Source organism: Anguilla anguilla, chromosome 7 (assembly GCF_013347855.1).
Source record: "Anguilla anguilla isolate fAngAng1 chromosome 7, fAngAng1.pri, whole genome shotgun sequence".
Lineage (NCBI taxonomy): Eukaryota > Metazoa > Chordata > Actinopteri > Anguilliformes > Anguillidae > Anguilla > Anguilla anguilla.
The window spans coordinates 4,211,831-4,231,322 of record NC_049207.1 but is presented as its reverse complement, the minus strand read 5'-3'; the positions used below and the strand labels follow the sequence as shown (position 1 = coordinate 4,231,322).

At 51.1% G+C, this 19,492-nt stretch overlaps 1 protein-coding gene across 5 annotated transcripts in view; it reads right to left on the bottom strand.

Annotated features, from left to right (window-relative positions):
• The window catches only part of syt1a (synaptotagmin Ia), a 231,418-nt gene that overhangs the window by 85,180 nt on the left and 126,746 nt on the right, over window positions 1-19,492 (bottom strand). The window contains exon 1 of one of the 5 annotated variants that reach the window (XM_035426719.1): window positions 15,299-15,509. The exons of the other annotated variants lie outside the window; for them this stretch is intronic. The gene's annotated coding sequence lies outside the window, so the exon portion shown is untranslated. Of the gene's footprint in view, window positions 1-15,298; window positions 15,510-19,492 lie in introns of those variants that run through there. 5 annotated transcript variants of the gene reach the window in all.

Here is a 19,492-nt window from a genome sequence, read left to right as displayed (position 1 = left end):
CTCACAACTGTCACAGTTTGCTCCGAACTTCCTGTCACCAAAAGCAGTTCAGCGGGCGAGGCTCTTCCAGTCTCTGAACTGACGGGATAAAACGCTGCTCGGTGGATATTTGGTGATGACAGCTAACATAAAAACCGAGCCAAAAAAGGCCATCAAATCCGCAAGCACAGAGCTGTGCCCTGAAGCTCAGAAACCGAGCAGCCAATGGCATCGCTGCTGTGATGCCGAAAAATACACTGCGAAAAAGGTTAGCAGAATTTCACGGATTTCTTCTAGCAGTTTTAGTCTGTCGAATTTGTGTTGAATTAGAACCATGTAACTGAGATTTTACAGGGCAGAGTGGCATTACCTTCCCATTAATACGAATGGAGAACTCAATATTTCAAAATTTTATATTCAACCTAAATGGCTACGGTTAAATACAAATTATTGGTGGCTGTCAGTCATCTGGCATCTCACGGAAGAAGCTGCCATTCTATTATACGTGTAATAAATGAAATTCTCTGGCGACTGCAAATATTTTAGCTAACCTACACTGGAGCAAATTTTCATCCATCGATATCCTTTTGGAACATCCTAGTCAGGAAGGTCATGGATACTGCAAGTGAGAAATATCTATGAACGGTCAATACTTTTGCAATGTCCTCATTTCACTTCTCATCTCAGCCTTACGAGTCGAAACCCTAAATTATATTTCCATCGATATGTTACGACACTTTAGTGAATGCCGGCGATTACATGGGAAAATCCCATTAGCACGCCACCTCTCCCACTAAGAGACACCGCATGCCTGTAAATGAATGACCTTTGCCTCCACTGGTACAGAACGCTGACCGGAGAAACAGCGCAGAGGTCAGGGGGCAGCAAGCATTCACATATCATTTGAGATTTTTATTTGAGATTTTCACCGAAACTCCGTCCAAAAACACACCAATCTGGCAGATTAATCTCCACGGCGCCATTACCACGGCAACACACTTTCACCGCCCAAAATGTGCGGCGCTTTACGACGGAAATAAAAACAGGCAATCTGCATTTTTTGCGCCAGAGCTTGCGGCCCCATTGCCATTAAAAGCAGAGAAACAAATCCCTCTCAATCTCGTTAATCCTGTAATTATGCGCACGGGCACTAATTTCCCACCAGGGAGAACGCGCCGTGCCAAGTCCATCCTAATCGCTCGACGCCGCGTCGATGGCGGCAGCAACGCGCGGATCCATTAACAGTCAGAGAACACCCTGTCCACAAGATCCCATTCATCCGCGGTCACATGCAACCAAAGCAGGTGTCTCTCCGGGAAAGATAAACGGCATTATCTTCAGATGTTCTACAATCATCAAACGTAAAAAAAACATAACAACAACAAGAAAACAAAAAACATAATGAGGTCTTTGTTCTTTTGTGACTCATTTATATGAATTTGTCTTCATCATCTTTCAACAGGGAAGAACAGCTAATTATTCCCGTAGGAAGTCAAGGGTTTTTTTTATTTTTTATTTTAAAAAAAGGTTTCCAAGAAATGTATCCCTTTCGTACACAAAGTAAAGCAGAGATTTGAGGTTTGCCCTGACTTTGCCTTGAATAACTACTGTTCTGTAGTTACAGTATTCAGATATTGTAACGAGACATGAATTCATCCTGATATGTATGAAAAGTAGCAGAGACAATACTTATTGTGGGGGGGGGGGGGGGGGGGGAATCTTCCTTGAACAATACAGCTTTCACTTTTCAATTCTCAGCATTATAAATGTGGTAAAATGATGATTATAAATTTTTGCCAGTTCTGTTTTGCTTGCCTTTGAAAACCCACAAATAGCAACACGGTGCTCAATATTTATAAGCACCTTTGTGTTGAATGCTGATCAGGTTTTTGCGTGTGGTACCGACTCCCCCCCTCTCGCTCCCCCCCCCCCCCGCTCGGGTGCGTTCCGCTGACAGTCCCTTTTGTAGGCCACTTCAGAGATAACGCCGCTTTGTCTCTCCGCACTGCCGATTATCTGAACGTGCGTTTGATGGCGAAAAAAAGCCGCTGTCGATGTGCATATTTCACGTGAGCCGACAGGTCTGTATATTCCTGGGGCGGGTGTTTTCCCCCCCCGCCAGGCACAGTCCTGTTTCGAGCAGCTCTTTTGGCGGTAATAAGGTCGTTTGTCTTGCGCTGGGGTCGGGGGGGTGGGGGTGGGGGGGGGGCGGTGGGGGGCGGGGTCCTAAAGCTGGATACGAGCGGAAAAGGCCACGCTCAGCTGGAACGTTCCACAAAGGAGGAGCATCGTCCTCTTTCGACCAATCAGGGGTGATTTGGGGCCGTTTAAAAGCCATTAAGAAAGCCAGTGATGGCAACACGTTTCCAGTGAACCCAGAAGAAAGCCATTATGGTGGCCTCAACAAAACATGAGAAGGTCCAGTGCGGGCAGTGTAATGCCATTGATTTGGCCCCTTAGGACAGTCCCTTATTTATATAGTGTGTGAATACCTAGCTTAAAAAGTCTCACTTTCTCTAAGAGTTTACCAGTGCCACTGAGTTACAGCAACAACACTTTACAATAAGGTCACGTGACTTGGCATTAACTATTACTTAACTACTGAACAAATGAGCTGTGTTAATGTATTTATACATCATTAATTAATGCTAACAACTACATTGGTTAATGCCAATTCATATTGAGATTAAAAAAGCAGTTAATGTATTTGTTAATGGTTAAATAATTATAAGTTTATCCTATGTTTTGCTTATGTATACATGATCATGTAACTAATACATCAGTAGTTAACGACTAACTAAATCTCATGCTTAATTAATGCATTTGTACATCATTAATTCATGTTGACAACTACATTAGTTAAAGCCAATTCATGAGACCTTACTGTGCAGTGTTACCCAGCGATGTTTAGATGAAGTCAGTGTGCGACCATAAAATTACCCTTGAGATTACGAAGAGAGTCTCTTCTTCCATGTCTTAATAACGTGAAATCGAAATTCTTTGTATTTTCGAAACCCTGCTGCACTCGATGGTCTATTGTGTGTGACTGAAATAGTCTGTCTTTGCAGGAAACTGCAGCAGCGCATTATTAGATTAAATACCTTCTGGGTTTCTTCAAACAAGACATCCTCTAATTCGCTTTGAGAGGATGCGATTTCTTAAAGGCGTAGCACCAATTTATTCTGTAAGCCAAGACTACAGAGCCCACGGACACAGCACATTTGTTTCAGATCAAAGGACCACAGAGGAAAGAGTGTGTGTGTGTGTGTGTGTGTGTGTGTGAGTGTGTATGAGCGTGCGTGTGAGGGTGTGAGTGCGTGTGTGCATGCATGTGTCTATGTGTGTGTGCGTGCATGTGTGTGTGCGTGTGTGTTTGCGTGTGTGTATGCGTGTGCATACATGTGAGTGTGCGTCTATGCATGTGTGTGTGTGTGTGTTTGTATGCAGGTACAGCATTGTATTCACTAGCAGAAATCTTTTTTTTTTAGTCTTAAGTTATCAGCTCTGTGAACTTCAAAGCAAGCAAAGCAATATCCTGCAATCTTCAGGGTATGAGGTGAAATTCCCTGTGCTGGGCACCAGCAGCAGAGGCTGGAATGACCACATTTCAATGGCTTGAGTGGGAATCCGATTATCGCAAGAAGATCACGGTCGTCATAGAAACCAAGGATCTTACATTGTGCAGACAGTTCTTTCTTCACACAAAACATCGCTGCACATTCACCAACACGGGAACAGATCAGAGTACAATCCGAGAGAGTAGGAATACATTTGAATAAGCAATGCCACCGTTTTTTTTTATTACTACTGGAGTCTCAGTATTGCTTCAGTATCATGATATAACCAGTGTTCTATTAAACACAACTAAAGCGGTAAATATATCCTACCTTGCTCACTGAAAAGTAACAATGCACTGTACCGTATGAGAGTAATGCAGCCATGATACAGACGAGCGCTGCATGACTTGACCTAAGGCCATGCCAATCAGCAGCCCTGTACTGTGATGTCACAGCTGTGGCGATGAAAGCTCATGAATACAGCTGGGCAAGCTGGCGACTGTGCCCTCCAACTGGCAGTGATGCCAGCGCAGGAGCCCCATCACTGTGATTTACAGCAACTGTGCCCTCTAACTGGCACTGATGCCAACACAGGTGCCCCGTCACTGTGTCTTGCAGCTGGGGAAGCTGATGACTGTGCCCTCTAACTGTACCCAGCACTGCACAGCCTCCCTCAGCTGCACGTGTTCTCAGTCACACAAGCACTGCTGCTTCAGGCACACACACACACACACACACACACACACACACACACGCACACACGCACACACACACACACACACACATGCACACACACACACACACATGCACACACACACACACAAGCACACACACACACACAAGCACACGCACACACACACACACACACACACACACACACACACGCACCCACACACACACACACATGCACGCACGCACACACACATGCACACATGCACACATGCACACGCACACGCACACACACACACACACACACACATACTCGCACACGCACACGCACACTCACACGCACACACACACGCACGCACGCACGCACACACACACAAGCACACGCACACTTTCCCTGCCCTCACTGAGTGAGCCAGCTTTCACACTTGGCTGTGCAGCTGAAGCTCTCCCTCTCTCTGACGCGCGTATCTGTCACATGGTTTTATTTTTACACTGAAACAGTTAGACGGTGTGAGCAGACACATACAGGTGTTAAGCATTTCATTTCACATTAATTATAAGAAGAAGAGGAAGAAAAAAAAAGAAACTAATCAAAATGCATAATTAACCACCAACCGGTTTCAAGCCCTTGTAATCACAGTTCTGTATGGCTCCTCAGTGAGAGGAGGTACAAGGGGCGCGTAAGTCTGACCAATGAGTGAGGTCCGTTCACGGCTGATACATGTTTCCAGATGTGCGTAACACTTGACACCTGCGTTAACCGTGCTCCACGTGGGGTGGGGCTTCAGTTTGGGGTGGGGGGGGGGGGCTCCATATTTCTGCTCTCCAGCGAAACGCCAGAGCCCCCGACGCTCACGCGATCAGCATTACGAGCCCCTCCACTCTCTCCGCTCTTTCACCCAAAAAAAGCTGTGTTTGGATCACCAAACCTCGTGCACCTCTGTCAGCACCACTTCAACAGAAGCAGCTCTCCGGCTGGATTAGACCGGTGCAGCCTCGGCTGCAGTGTGCACAACGGCGCATTTCTGCCCTTTCACGAGAGAAACGATGATATAACGAAGAACGAAAGAGTCCAGAGATGGCGGCGAAACGATGCTCAGGGAACCAGCGTCACTGAGCGCATTACGTAGAATAACACATTCTCTACAGTAGCAGTGGAAGAAGCCGTGCTATAGATAAAGTCACAGCATATTCACAGAGCTCTCTCTCCCACCCTCTTTTTCTATGGGTTTGTCTTCCACAAAGAAATCTCAGTCACAGCATGATAGGCTATCTTCTTCATTGGAGATGATTACTCTTGTGTTATTGCAAATAGGAGGTGGCGCAGCGGGGTATTTCAATATGCCGGGGCGGGGCAGAAAGGCATGTTGGGTAATGTAGTCTTCGGAGAGGAAACACGCCGCGAACCCTGCCGATGCGAAAATGTCCACGCGGCGCTCCCGGAACATGAAAGGAACGGCGCTTGGTCTTTGAAAGTCCGGCAGCGTTAGATGTCAAACGACGGAGCTTCAGGAGACCCGGAGATGGAAAGAGGTGGCCTTTTTTTCCCACGTCTGTTGTCTTTTTCTGCGTTTGTTCCACATCTGCGGACATCACGGCCTGCTTGTCCTCCTGTCATCACACGGTCATGCGCCGGGAAATGTGAATTTGGGTCTTTGTCCTGGGTCGTACGCTCCTCTACATTCCGCGGAGACTGCCGTTGTACCCTTGAGCAAGGAACTTAACCTGCATTGCTTCGGTATATATCCAGCTGCATAAATGGATGCAATGTAAATGCTAGGTGTTGCCCTGTGGTGTTGCAGTGCTGGTGGACGGTTAGATATCCCGTAAAAAAAACCACTTTCAGACCAGGGACACATTGCTCTGATACTGCAAAGCGTCTGCAAGGATTCACTGATCCTTTTCCGATGTAGCTACATTTCCCAGGAAACGTCAAAACGAGGGGCCTTTTGAAAGACACAAACACCAGTGAATGTTGTCAATAACTGGGCGGTTGCCATTGTAACATCTTCTGGGCAGCTGTCCATGGGACGAAAGTGAATGCGATACCGTCAGTTAAGCTGGGTAAGACTCCACACCGACATACATCCACAAAAAGCACAAGGCCATTTTCAGTATGATTGCAAAAAAAAAAAAAAGAAAAAGAAAAAGATTGCATGTAATATAAGCTGAGCAATTTATTACCCATTCGCTCAGTAAATTTACCAAAGAAGGAAGGAACTATTACCGTTGCTCTTCGCCACTGCTTACGTATGTATGAATTCAGCTGCGGAGAAATTTTCACAAACGGTATGCAGTCCCCTTTTCTGCTTGGCAGCCATCATTAACAGAGATGGATTGTGGGTAATGACCCTGCAATTGACTGGCGTGCTTTCCAGGGGGGTGTGCTTTTGTGCAGGACTTTTCTTTCTTTCTGGTTTTGAACAATAACAGGCATGAAATTTCAGCGCTGGGATTAAATGAGTCCTTCTCTTTTTAGGTGGGAGGGTGTAATAATGGGGGGGAGGGGGGGGGCATGTTTGATGCATCGGCGAACACGCCTGACTGCAACAGCATCAGAAGCCAGGGTGTGCGCTCGTTTGAAACCCCCTCCCATCTGTTTTGTTCATAATAGGTGGTCCGGGCATGACACGCCACTTCCCATGTACCGCCATGACGCTCGCACAGCCTTACTGTGAAAACAAACGCTGCCCTGGACCACTGTCATTTTCAGAGCCTGTACACAAGGCAATTCAATAAACAGCCTGAGGACTTCGCTATACGAATGCAGTATCTCTCCTACTGGATGAACCCTGGGTAATGTAGTTCTCCCGGGGATTTAGTTTGTTCAGAGTAAACAAGGTTATTTATTTGCCGGTGAGAGAAAAGTATCAATGTGGATGGAGGAAGTCTATACGTCTTCCAGATCTTCGGAAGCGGGTGCCTGTTCTTGGAATAGCAATGCTCCGTTTCTGACCTCAACGATGTCCTCTCTCGCTTCTTCAATTTCTTCAGTTCTTTCCCGCACACGAACAGGCTTGTGGGTAGTGGCAGATTTAAGAGTAGAAATGCTCATCGTGGTAGAGGTTCAGCAGAGGGGAAGAAGCAGACCAGTGTGTTCCTGGTGACAGCCGATAGTATCGAGCCATTAACTGATTCGGCTTGAGTTTTTTTTTTTTTTTTTTGCATGAAACTTCTCTCTGTCTCTCTTCACGAATTAGGCTTGTAATCATCTTGAACACCTCTGTGGTCGACCGTGGGGTTCATAAGAGGAGGCGGGGCGATCTGAGACCCTCCCCTCCCCTGCGTCATCGCTACGCTTAGAGAACGGGTCCTTTTCGGCTTTTTCCAAATTTCTCCGTCCGCACACAGATCTCGTTTAAAAAGTGAAACCCGGGTGGTCCGACACAGATTTATCTCCTTTCCTCCTCAATCACAGCAAGTCCCTTCTAAGGTGTCTCGGAGATCTCTGAAATCCCCCCCCCACCCCGCCACCGCGCCGCCAGACTGCATGCTGGGGAGGGACATTTGCATTTCACAGGGCAGAAATGTCAGACTGACGAGACGCAGGCCGCTGCGGGGCGGCCCGACCGCGCCCGTGGGGTTTCCCGGGCTCGCCGTCTCTCGCTCAGCGTTAAAGGAGGGATCTGAGAAGCGCTTCATCCTCAGAGCCGGGGAGGCCTCCACAGCCGCGCGAAGGAGCGCGCGACGCCGAGCCGGACCGGCGTCCCGCCGACACCGTAAAAACAATTTAGGGCGCCGAGAAAAGCGCGGCGAATTTACCGGCGATGGAATCCTGATGAGAGGTTCCCGTGGAGATGGGGGGGGGGGGGGGGGGGGGGGGCTGATAAGGCTTCTCGAGAGGACACATTTGAAAAGCAATTATTTTCAGATGTGTAACCTGCCAACATGCTGCCGCTACAAAAAAAAAACCAAAACCCAAAACAACAATAAGCAGCTGATGGCCGCTCGCTTCATGTGGAGTGCCTCTTAAGATTTTGACTTTTGGTTTCTTCAACTTTTCAGCCACGCGCTCAGTGTCTTAATTAATAAGCAGGCTTATCAGCGAGGCCTTCACAGCAATAGAACCGACCCTTACTAATGCGAATGGGAGCTGCAGAAGACTCCAGTAAAGTGATGAGTGTAAATAGTGCACTGGTGGCAGGCTATTGACAGGGTAATCTTTTGACGGGGTGCGTCAAAAGGTGCAGTCTTCTCTTTTAAAGCGTACTCCAGACACTCCTACCTTGACCGGACGTGAACCTGGTTATACTGGCGATACCGTTCCAAGCGAGAGCGGTTCTTAGCCTTGGGGATCGGGCCGGGGGGGACGGTCACGGGCGAAAATGCGGAGGGAACGAACAGCCCTCCTGCTCCAAGCGGGCTTGGTCTGGATCTATAAGCGGCTTCGCCGGTACCAGACAAAAAAAAAATGTAAAAAATTTTTTTTTTTAAATCCCTTCTGGCGGCCGGTTGGTTTCCGTAGCGCCGGCTCCCCCCCCCAGCTCGGGGTGTGTAAACAGGACCGCGCGGCGCGGAGCGTTCCCGGTTGTCGGGCGCCGGTCGGGGGCATCATGTGGGCCCGCAGACCGCGCTGGCCCGCTCCCTGGTGCCCCGGCACCGGGTTCGACACGACAGGGGCAAAAAGCAATTAGCAGCGGGAGCCACGGGGCAAGCTGGGGTCCTGCCACCTCCGAGCGGGGAACGGGGGGGGGCAGGGAGGGACCGTACGGGGAGAGAAGACGGCCCAACCCATCCTTCTTCTGCGACAGGGGGCCGACGGGGACAACACCAGCAGGGTGGCGGGGGCGAGGGGGGGTTGGGGGGGAAGGGGGATGAACGTGATTGGATAAATCTGAGGGGGCGACAGCACGCACGGCGTCTGGTGTCACACGTGCACATCTGCGAGGGGTGCCATAATTAGCCACCCGCTGGCACGCGGCTAACTCCTCAATTATGCTAATCTGGGCAGAAATTGGCTTCCTTGGCCGAACCGCACCGTCACAATTAGGAGACATGTGTACCGGGGGATGCGTTTGGGGAGCGGGACGGGCGAAGTGGATCCCCAGAACAAAGGCCTGGGGGGGGGGGGGGTTTATCTCAGTTACCCCCCGCCAGTCACGGGTCACCTCCTGCGTGGAGCCCCGCCAAAGTCCTTAATATTATCAATGGCAGAGTGCATTCTGGGAAATGCGGTGCGGGTGGGCCAGCGCCCGACCTTAACGCTCAGCAAATGTGCCACGAGAGAGAGTCAGGCTTCAGCCAATCGGTATTCCACGGGTGCGAACACAGTGTTCCCGCGCGTGTGCCCGTGTGCGTGTGTGTGTGTGTGCCCGTGTGTGTGTGTGTGTGCCCATATGTGTGTACGTGCGTGCGTGCCTTGGTTTGGGATCAAGACTAGTTTAATCACACCCTACTGCCATCAGTCCAATCCTGTTGCCAAGGCATCGTTGCTTTCCAATTTCCCAAGCGAAAACTGCACACGAGCAAATGTGCTATTATACAGTTAGGACATACAACCACGCCACTATCGTTTCTGCTGTTTCTAGGTAACGAAAGCGGCAAAGCTCCCCGTGACACAGCCTTTGCTGGCACGTCCATGTCAAAAGCGTAAGCGAGCCTGCGAGTGCCTCTTCTGGAGCGAGTGTGTGCGCATCCGGGCCGGCGTGTGTGTGCGCATCCGGGCGGGCGTGCGTGTGCCTCTTCTGGAGCGTGTGTGTGCGCATCCGGGCCAGCGTGCGTGTGCCTCTTCTGGAGCGTGCGTGTGCGCGTCCGGGCGGGCGTGCGTGTGCCTCTTCTGGAGCGAGCGTGTGCGCGTCCGGGCGGGCGTGCGTGTGCCTCTTCTGGAGCGTGCGTGTGCGCATCCGGGCCAGCGTGCGTGTGCGCATCCGGGCCAGCGCGCGTGCGAGTTTGTGCACACGCAAGAATGCTTCGCTGCTTCGCGCAGCCGAGCCTTTGAACCTCCGGAAAGCGTCGGTGTGCCGCAGCTGCTGTCTGAAATTATCTGGAGCGTGGCCTCGCAGACAAGAGCAGCCGGGCTCTCTCTACAGATTAAAGGTTCTTTCATCTGCTGGGGCCCAAGTGCACATAATCAGACCCGCTAATGTGCACGTACTCTCAATTATTATCATCATTATTATTTTTGTTCTCGGTTCAAGATATTGAAATGCACTATTGTTGTATATTGGTTCACCGACCCGCATATCAGGACATTTTAGATGGAAAATAGAAAAAGGAAAAAAAAAAGTAATTGTGTTTTGGCCACGGTGTATTCAGAAGAATTCTTCAGGCATGAAGCAGTAGGCTATACCACAATGTTCCACTGTCACCTGCCTTGCCTACACACTGGCTAAAATGCCCATGGAAGACAATGAACAACACTGAGGCCCCTGAATGGAGGAACACACCGAACCAAACACTAACCAAGCAAGATTAATTCTTTTCAGAAAGCGATACATTGACCAATTCCGCCTGACTGATCGAGTCATTTTGGGCCAGATTTAAATGCCACCAGCCATTATCCATCATAATTCACACACACACACCCGACCGAGTTACCCATATACGGACCATAGCATCTCTGAGCATGTCTTATATATGACAGAGAGCAACTGTGACCGCGGTCTCTAGAACATTCTTAAAGTACGCATCAGCTAATTGCGACAACAAAAACAGAGCAAATGGTAAAGAATCTGATATGATCACAGCGCACAGTGTGTAATCCTTTGACCAAACATCGTGCTGACAGAAAGGCTTACACAATGCTTTGGCCGGCCTCTTACCACAGCGCACTCTGTAGCACACTTCTCCCAACAATAGCGTCTAAATCCATATTATGGAAAAGGCCCCAAAGTCAAAGTCCCTGGTACCCTACAAAAATCAATGTGCCTCCAGGCCAATGATGTTCCTCTCTGATTAGAGCACGGGCAAAGCTCTCTTAGCCCAGAAATTCTGCACCGAGAAATACGGGACACAAGAGGAAATCCTTAAATTCCACAACGCATTTCTTTGTCCTTATCAGAGGAACGGAACGAGAGTAATACTCTTGGTTCCAGATGACCTTTCTTCTCAAACCGAGGCTGGGCCGGTATAAAATGCAATAAAAATGCCTTTTTTTCTTATCCTTACTTATATCTGTAGGTCCACTTAAAGCCGATGATCCCGGAGGGCTATGCTTTAACACCCTAATACTTCACTGGGTATATCTGACCAACACCTGTTCCAGGATCGGCCGCACCTGGGCCTTGATGCAAACCTCGAAGAGCTGCGTGCGCAAGAAGGAATCTGATCCAGGCAGACGGTGGTGTGACAGTCACCATGGACGCGGGGAGAGGGGGAGAGAGAGAGAGAGAGGGGGGGGGGGGGGGGAGGGGGGGGGGGGGGGGGGGGGGGGGGGGGGGGGGGGGGGGGGGGGGGGGGAGAGAGAGAGAGAGAGAGATTTCGCTAATTAAACGTGCCGATGCGGTCCGAGGGGGGGAGAGAAGGTGCTGAAGATGACCTCTCTGGCCGGAGACGCCTGGTGATGAAGGCCGTCTTCAGGTCCAGCTGGGCAGACGAGCTGCAATCTGGCAGAGGCAGCGCTCGACCGTGCCCATGCCTCCCCGCTGAGCTGACGGGCGCTGTCCGGCAGAGGGGGGAGTGCTGAAGGTCTCCGGGACAGGAGCTGTCCGGCAGAGGGGGGGTGCTGAAGGGCTCCAGGACGGGAGCTGTCCGGCAGAGGGGGGGTGCTGAAGGTCTCCCAGACAGGAGCTGTCCAGCAGAGGGGGTGCTGAAGGTCTCCCAGACAGGAGCTGTTCAGCAGAGGGGGTGGTGAAGGGGTCCGGCTTGTCCCTGATGGGCGCTGTCCGGTGGGAGGGCGGTGCTGAAAGCTGTCGCCATGCAGATCGCCCGCCCTCGTGCGCTCCGGAGCTGTCGAACGTGACAGCCTCTTTCCCGCCACAAAAGGCGAATCGCGCGGCTCCTGCCAGCAGCGAGGGGTACACACAACGGCACACATCTGCATTCCGAGCACTTGTAAAAAAAATTTTATCGGCTGACGAGCTGCGCGGAGACAACCCCCTGCTGCGCGCTGACGTGGAATTTCAGCAGCGTGCGAATGCAGCTACGCAGAGGACGCCGCGTGTGTGATCGCCACCGCGCTGAATTCAGTGATTCGGGCCGCAGTGCGTTCAAATTCACATTCGCCGTGCGCAGTGAACAGTGGACTCCGAGGACAGAATTCCAAGGAGCCCAGGTCACATGCCATCCCCATTCCGCAGTGTTTTTTTTTTTTTTTTTTTTTTTTCCCCGTTGAGAAGGGAGCCAATCAGAAACAGCTATGAATCAGGACTCCACTGGAGCGTGCTGAAGAGGACCTTGCACGTGTCAAGCACTCCCATATGTGCAGGAAGTGAGCATTTCCACCATGAGATTCAAAACACGGATCTGTTCCCCCCCACGCCCACGTCCCACCTGAGCTTCAGCGCTGCTAACGATGGGGCGGGGTCCGGTGGGATGGGGGGGGGGGGCAGATGTGGGATTTACGTGTGGGAGCACCGCCTTCCTGTCCTCCTGCACTCAGGACTAAACAGCAAAACCAGAGGGACAGAGGACAGACACATTTCAGCCAACCGTCCTCTGGAGCCGAACGAATGAAGCTTCGCCACGGCAACGTTCCACTTCCTGTTCAGCAGAGCTGTTTGCACACGTGCAGTACGGCAGGTTTGTGTGCCAATGCAGTGGCGTGCAGCGTCTGATGGTTACCGCTCATTAACTATTTACTCGCCGGCAGGTTCCGCCTCCCCCCCCCCCACCCTCCAACACTGACGAGGACAGCTGTGCGTAAACACAGGTGGGGCTCACAGGAAATGGCACGCGATGGACCTCAGCCCCGGGCCCGGCCCACCCCGTGGCCCCCCCCGAACGGTTTCCTGAGCCAGAAATAGACCCGCTTCCTGGGCTTTGTGTGGCGAGCCGGATTTAAACGGGCTACGTCCCACCCATTCATCACCACGCCGCTGAACACTGCGGACCGCCCCCCTCTCCGCCCGCTGAACACCGAACGGACCCTCCGCCACTGCGGACCGCCCCCCTCTCCGACCGCTGAACACCGAACGGACCCTCCGCCACTGCGGACCGCCACCCTCCCCGACCGCAGCGAAGTACAGACGCGGTTTTCAAAAAGAGGGAGAGCTCACGTCGGCGCGATGAATGAGACGCTATTCAACAGTACGGGAGAGGAGTGCGTCCTTCAGGAAGTGGTCTGGCAAAATACAAAAAAAAAAAAAAAATTTAAAAAGAGAAGAGAATTGAGTTCATTTTTAGATGGGAAAGAAGACCGACCCCCCTCACACTGGCTCTCGAGGCTTCGCTCTGGAGGACGGGCCAATCAGACAGGGAAGGATGATGATGATGATGAGGCTCTTTTGTGTCCCTAAATGAAAAGCCCGGCTACAGTGTGAATATGACCCGCTGTCCCCAGGCATTTTTTTTAGTGCTTTTGTCCCTCATTTCATGTCTGTTAACGTAAAGAAAATGTACAAAAGAAATGGAAGAAGGATGAGTCGATTTTCCATCCGGCAAAAATCATGATTACGTGACGGTGGGGGGGGGGGGGTGGAATGGGTGGGGTGGGGGGCGGGGGGGCTGACGATGTTCTTCTTAACCTCATTTCTGTTTCGCCGGGGTTAGAGGCTCCCCGGCTCGGGTCTAAAAGCAGCCGGAGTGCGCGGTGATTCGATTACTCCGCGGCTAAGTCACGGCTAATCAACTGCGCCGTGCCGCTCCCCCACCTCCCCCCGCCCCCCGCCCCGCCCCGCCCGCCATCGGATTACAGGGTGGAAACCGTCGCTCAGCGGGAGGAGTAGGCGGCGGCCAAAACCAGAGTCGAGCGCACCAGGAGGCGGGTCCCCTAAAAACAAAAGCGTCCACAGTCCTGCGCGGGCGCTAACCCACGTGAACCCAGCGGGGAAAACGCCCCCCAACATCGATATGGCCACAACTGTAACTTGTTTTTTTTTTGTTGCTGTTTTTATGCACCTTTCCACTTCTAGCCTGCGATTAGTGATGCGTACTGAGTGGGTGGGCGGGGCACGGGGAAGGGTGGGGGGGGGGGGCATCGTCATCTCTGAACTTGAAATGATCTCTGCTTCCCCGCTGGATACTGGAGGCTTGGAACACTCGGTCTCTAGTGCTTCCTGGACGAGACTCAGGAACGCACCTGCAGCTAAAACCAGCGGGAGATTCCACCCCCCCCCCCCCACTCCCCCCCCCCCCACCGCCCCCCCCCCCCTTCCCAAAACAAAACCCCCCACCCTCGGATGTGCCAAATCAAACGAGTCAAAAACTTGCGTGCGGCTGGCTGCCTCTCCAGGAACAAGGGGAGAAGCGGCTCTACTGCTACAGAGATGCTTCTACCAGAGAGACTCCTGCCCTCCCAGCCCCATCATCCCCCCCCCCCCCCCCCACAACCAACCCCCCCTCCCTGGCCCCCCCTCGGCCCCCCCAAGCAAATCTAAAGAATATGTGACATACGGCCGAACAGCTTGCGTGTGAATACAGCGGCGAGCGCGCCGTGCTCACACAGGAGAGGGAATCTCATCTTTCAAACAGCGGAACCACTTTCTCTGACGCGGCTCGGAATCACACTTCTCACCCGAGGTTCTCAAAGTTTTCAGTTTTTTATCCCCCTCCCCCACTTTCCCCGTGTCGGAGAGAAGGTATGGACGGACAGTGATGGGAGACACAGAGTCCCCCCCCCGGGGTGTGTGCCATTAGGAAAATGCAACAGCCGGAAACACACGGACTCCTCAGCCTCAATTGCTCTGTGAAGCGTGCTTCCCCCCCCCCCCCCACCCCACCACACACACACGCAAACACACATGAACAATCACAAGCCGCCCCCACACGCCTCCCTCCCACACAGACGAACAGCATCCCTTTCCCACACACGAGCCGCGCGTCTATTCCAGTAGCGTCCGAAGGCGTGAGAATGAAAGAGCTGCCGCTCTCTGCCGCTCTCTCCCGCTCAGGAGTCAGCGCTACGGCGCGGCGCGGAGCGGAGTTCGCCCGCTCGTTTTCGCCAGGAGCGCACCACGCGCCGTGCCTCTTCCCGTCCCGAATATCAGCGCACCTACCTGGCGGTGCGCGGCTGGGATTTCGGGGGCTCTCCGCGGGATGGCGGGGGTGCCGATCGCGGGTCACCTGACCTCGTAGCGGCGGCGGCGGCACAAGGTCCGTTTTTCCTGGCGGAAACTCAGGAGCGCTCCTGCTCTGCTCCGGCAAGCAGAGCTGGGTTTCTGTCACTGAGCGCAGCCTCCACTGCTCTCTCTCTCTCTCTCCACTCCTCCCTCCACTCCTCCCTCTCTCTCTCTCTCTCCCTCCCTCCACTCCTCCCTCCCTCTCTCTCTCTCCCTCCACTCCTCCCTCCCTCCCTCTCTCTCTCCCTCCACTCCTCCCTCCCTCTCTCTCTCTCGCCCGCCTGCCGACTCCAGCTCCCCCCCCCTCCCCCTCGCTCACACACGCCTCTCTCTCTCTCTCTCTCTCCATCTCTCTCACACACACACATGCCTCTTCCTCTCTCTCCCGCTCCCTCACACACACACACACACACACACACATATTCTCTAGCACCCACACACGCCTCTCTCTCTCTCTCTCTCTCTCTCACACACACACACATTCTCTCTCACACCCGCACGCCCTCCCTCCCTCCCTCCCTCCGCACATTCTCTCCCTCTCTCCCCATCTCCTACACACTCTTTAGCTTTCTCATAAACATGCACCTTCTGACTCTCAGACGTGCGCACGCCCACCTCCTCCCCCTCTCTCTCTCGTGCTCCCGCAACCTCTCTCCATTATACACTCCCGGTCTCTCTCTCTCAGAAACACACGCACACACATCATCCCTCCCGTGTCCCTCCCGCACTCAGTAATTCTCAGATTTTGTTCCACCGGCCATCTCACCATCCCGTCTCTTACAAACACAAAAGGAGCCACATCAACACAAATGCAAGAGTATCTGCTGCTGAAAATACACAAATAGATATATTAGATTAAATAATAATTTTTTTTAAATTTTTTTTTAATGGGAGAATCAAAGTTGGAGGCCAGATTGAGGCGTTTGTACGTGGCTTGCTGTGTATCAGGTAATGGCAGATACGCACTGGGTTGCCAGTACGACACTCCCTCTTCCATCCCCCAAGACGATTAGTAATCTACCCACAACCTGCAGCAGGACAGGTTGATTTTGACTTGCTCTCACATTTCGTGATGAAGTGCAGCGCTGTTCCGCAATGCTTCGCAGAGCCCGTCTCTCTCGGGTTGCCAGTTATTTCTTTAACCTTGCGACGTTCTCCATAAAATATTTCTTACAATGACTGTTGTCATGATGTGTGGCATCTCTATTAGGGCCCCCTTAAAAAGTGACCGGTTTTTTATGACATTGTTTGTGTTGAGAACGACCTTCGTCAAGGTCGCTCAACATTAGTAAGAACCAGCACACTCAGCCTCTGGTCAGCGGCTGGAGGGAATGACTTCCTGGAATCGGTTACTGGCACTGCTAGGCCTGTTGGTGGCATGTTTCGGGGTTTAAATCTTTTCATTAGCAATGGCCATTGGCCCAACTCTGCCCAGCACGCATTGTCTGCACCCTGTTCATTTCCACGGGCCTCTGCATGTAGTTATTATGGCTGCTTATCCCCATTCAGCAAAAAAATCATTCCGTAAGTAGACCCCACAATTCACTGTCAAATTGGGCAATTGGTTAAGTTGTGGTTTCCAACATTGTAATCCAAACTTTAATTAGTATTTCAGCGAGAACAGATCTTTTTTTCTTCATAGCATAAAACCCCTACATGTTCGCCCTCTTTCGCCTTAATTACCGGGGTTATTTTTGGAAAATCATTATTTTGGTCTTTCTTTCGCGTTCATTGCCAGGGCCACTGGCTGACAGTAATTCTCCAGCACTTCCAGCTCCTGCTAAAGCCATTGGCCTGTGCCTGACAGTGGAAAGCAGAAATTAAAGGTTTTCATTGTGTCACGGACACGGGATTGTTTTAACTTTCCGTGGCTAAAATCGACAGCAGCAGATGTTCCTCGGCCTCCAGCCCCGCCTCAACCCCTGCCCTGGGGTTCAGTGTCAAGCCAGATGCCCAATGTAGTTCTCGTATCCAGCGTGCTTTGCTTTAATTGCATTGTATGCTATACATTTGTAGCATACAGTCCACCCTCTGGCATCAATTTGAATTAAATTATGAAATGAATTGCAATAGTTTTAGGAAATTTTGAAATTTTTTTGCTGTTAAGGTTTATTCTGTTATGGGATACTCATGGCTATTTGTGCTGTAAGGAGAAGGTAAGATCCTGGCCTGGGCCCTTCTGTGTGGAGTTTGCATGTTGTCCCCGTGTCTGAGTGAATGGTGTGTGTACCCCGCGATAGATTGGCAGCCTGTCCAGGGTGTACTCCTGCCTCTCGCCCAATGCATGCTGGGATAGGCTCCAGCACCCCCCACGAGCCTGCCCTGGTTAAGCGGGTGCAGATAACGGACGGATGGATGAAGAAGGGAAAAAGTCAAGCTGACTCTGAGAGGACATTCTGTTCATTAAAAATATCGAGTCATCTTCTGCAATAATATTCCCAGAGATGTATTAACAGAGATTCACCCTTCGATTGTCCCCAATCTTTAAAAAAAAAATTGATTGTAAGCCTTTGAATGCAGATGTGACCACCATCTGGAACTAGGTGGTAAAATTGGGAAAATCCTGTTTAATTAAACTCAGACCTGCTGTATTTTCACATTGACATGATCAAGTCAGTGGCTATTGCTGGCCAGGGGAATTTCCCTCATTTCGTTCATGATTTAATTATCCTGGCTGGGCACGGCTTCAACACCGACAATAAAATAATGCAAATAAAATCTGCTACCTGGACAGCGGCTGTGCTAACTTTCTGCTTTTTTTTTTTTTTTTAACTCTGAAAAATGAGCCAAAACGCAGGGAAAAAAACACACAGCGTTCGATGAAGGCAGCTATTCCAACATATTTTTTAAGATCACAATGGGCGATGACCCAGCTGACCCACAACAAAATAATTTATCCCGTTTCTTTGAGCCAATGGTCTTTCGGTGTCTGACATTTTTGTCGCTTATTAATTATAATATTTACAGTGCAGAGGCATTTGGTAGCACTGCTAAATTCCAAGAGAAAGAGATTAATTTGAAAAGAAAAATCAAAAATGAGATGTCACGCTCTGCCTAGTTTGCTCATCACTAGTAAATTAAAACATAAATCACTTCTAAGGTTTTAAAAAATACTATTAGCTAGTGTGGCAAAATGTTGTTTTGATCAGGCTGCCAAAACATTATCTGTGGCTTATTTCATACCGTGTCATCATAAAATCATGAACGACATACATGTATCGTGTTAGTATTATGAGTTGGCATATTTATGGAAAAAATTGTTATTTTTATCAGAGCGCAAGGGGCCGATTGTCTGGCAGTCGGAGGGTTGCCGGTTCAAACCCCGCCCTGGGCGTGTCGAAGTGTCCTTGAGCAAGACACCTAACCCCTAATCCCTAACTGCTCTGGCGAATGAGAGGCATCAATTGTAAAGCGCTTTGGATAAAAGCGCTATATAAATGCAGTCCATTTACCATTTACCAAGTGAATTAGAGTAAGATGCAGATTGTGAAATGTTCCGCGTTCCAAATACGCAGCATTCCATGAGCTAGCGAGACCGGAGTCAGAGGAAGTACATCCGGCGATGTGGGATTGAAGGGTGGGACGGCATTCCGAAGGGGCACTGGAAGGACGGCACACGTATGGGAATTCCGCTGCTGCTCTTCCCAATCCCATCTGGGCTACGCGTATGGGAATTCCGCTGCTGCTCTTCCCGATCCCATCTGGGCTACACGTATGGGAATTCCGCTGCTGCTCTTCCCGATCCCATCTGGGCTACACGTATGGGAATTCCGCTGCTTCTCTTCCCGATCCCATCTGGGCTACACGTATGGGAATTCCGCTGCTGCTCTTCCCAATCCCATCTGGGCTACATGTATGGGAATTCCGCTGCTGCTCTTCCCGATCCCATCTGGGCTACACGTATGGGAGTTCCGCTGCTGCTCTTCCCAATCCCATCTGGGCTACACGTATGGGAATTCCGCTGCTGCTCTTCCCGATCCCATCTGGGCTACACGTATGGGAATTCCGCTGCTGCTCTTCCCGATCCCATCTGGGCTACACGTATGGGAATTCCGCTGCTGCTCTTCCCGATCCCATTTGAGCTACACGTATGGGAATTCTGATGCTGCTCTTCCCGATCCCATCTGGGCT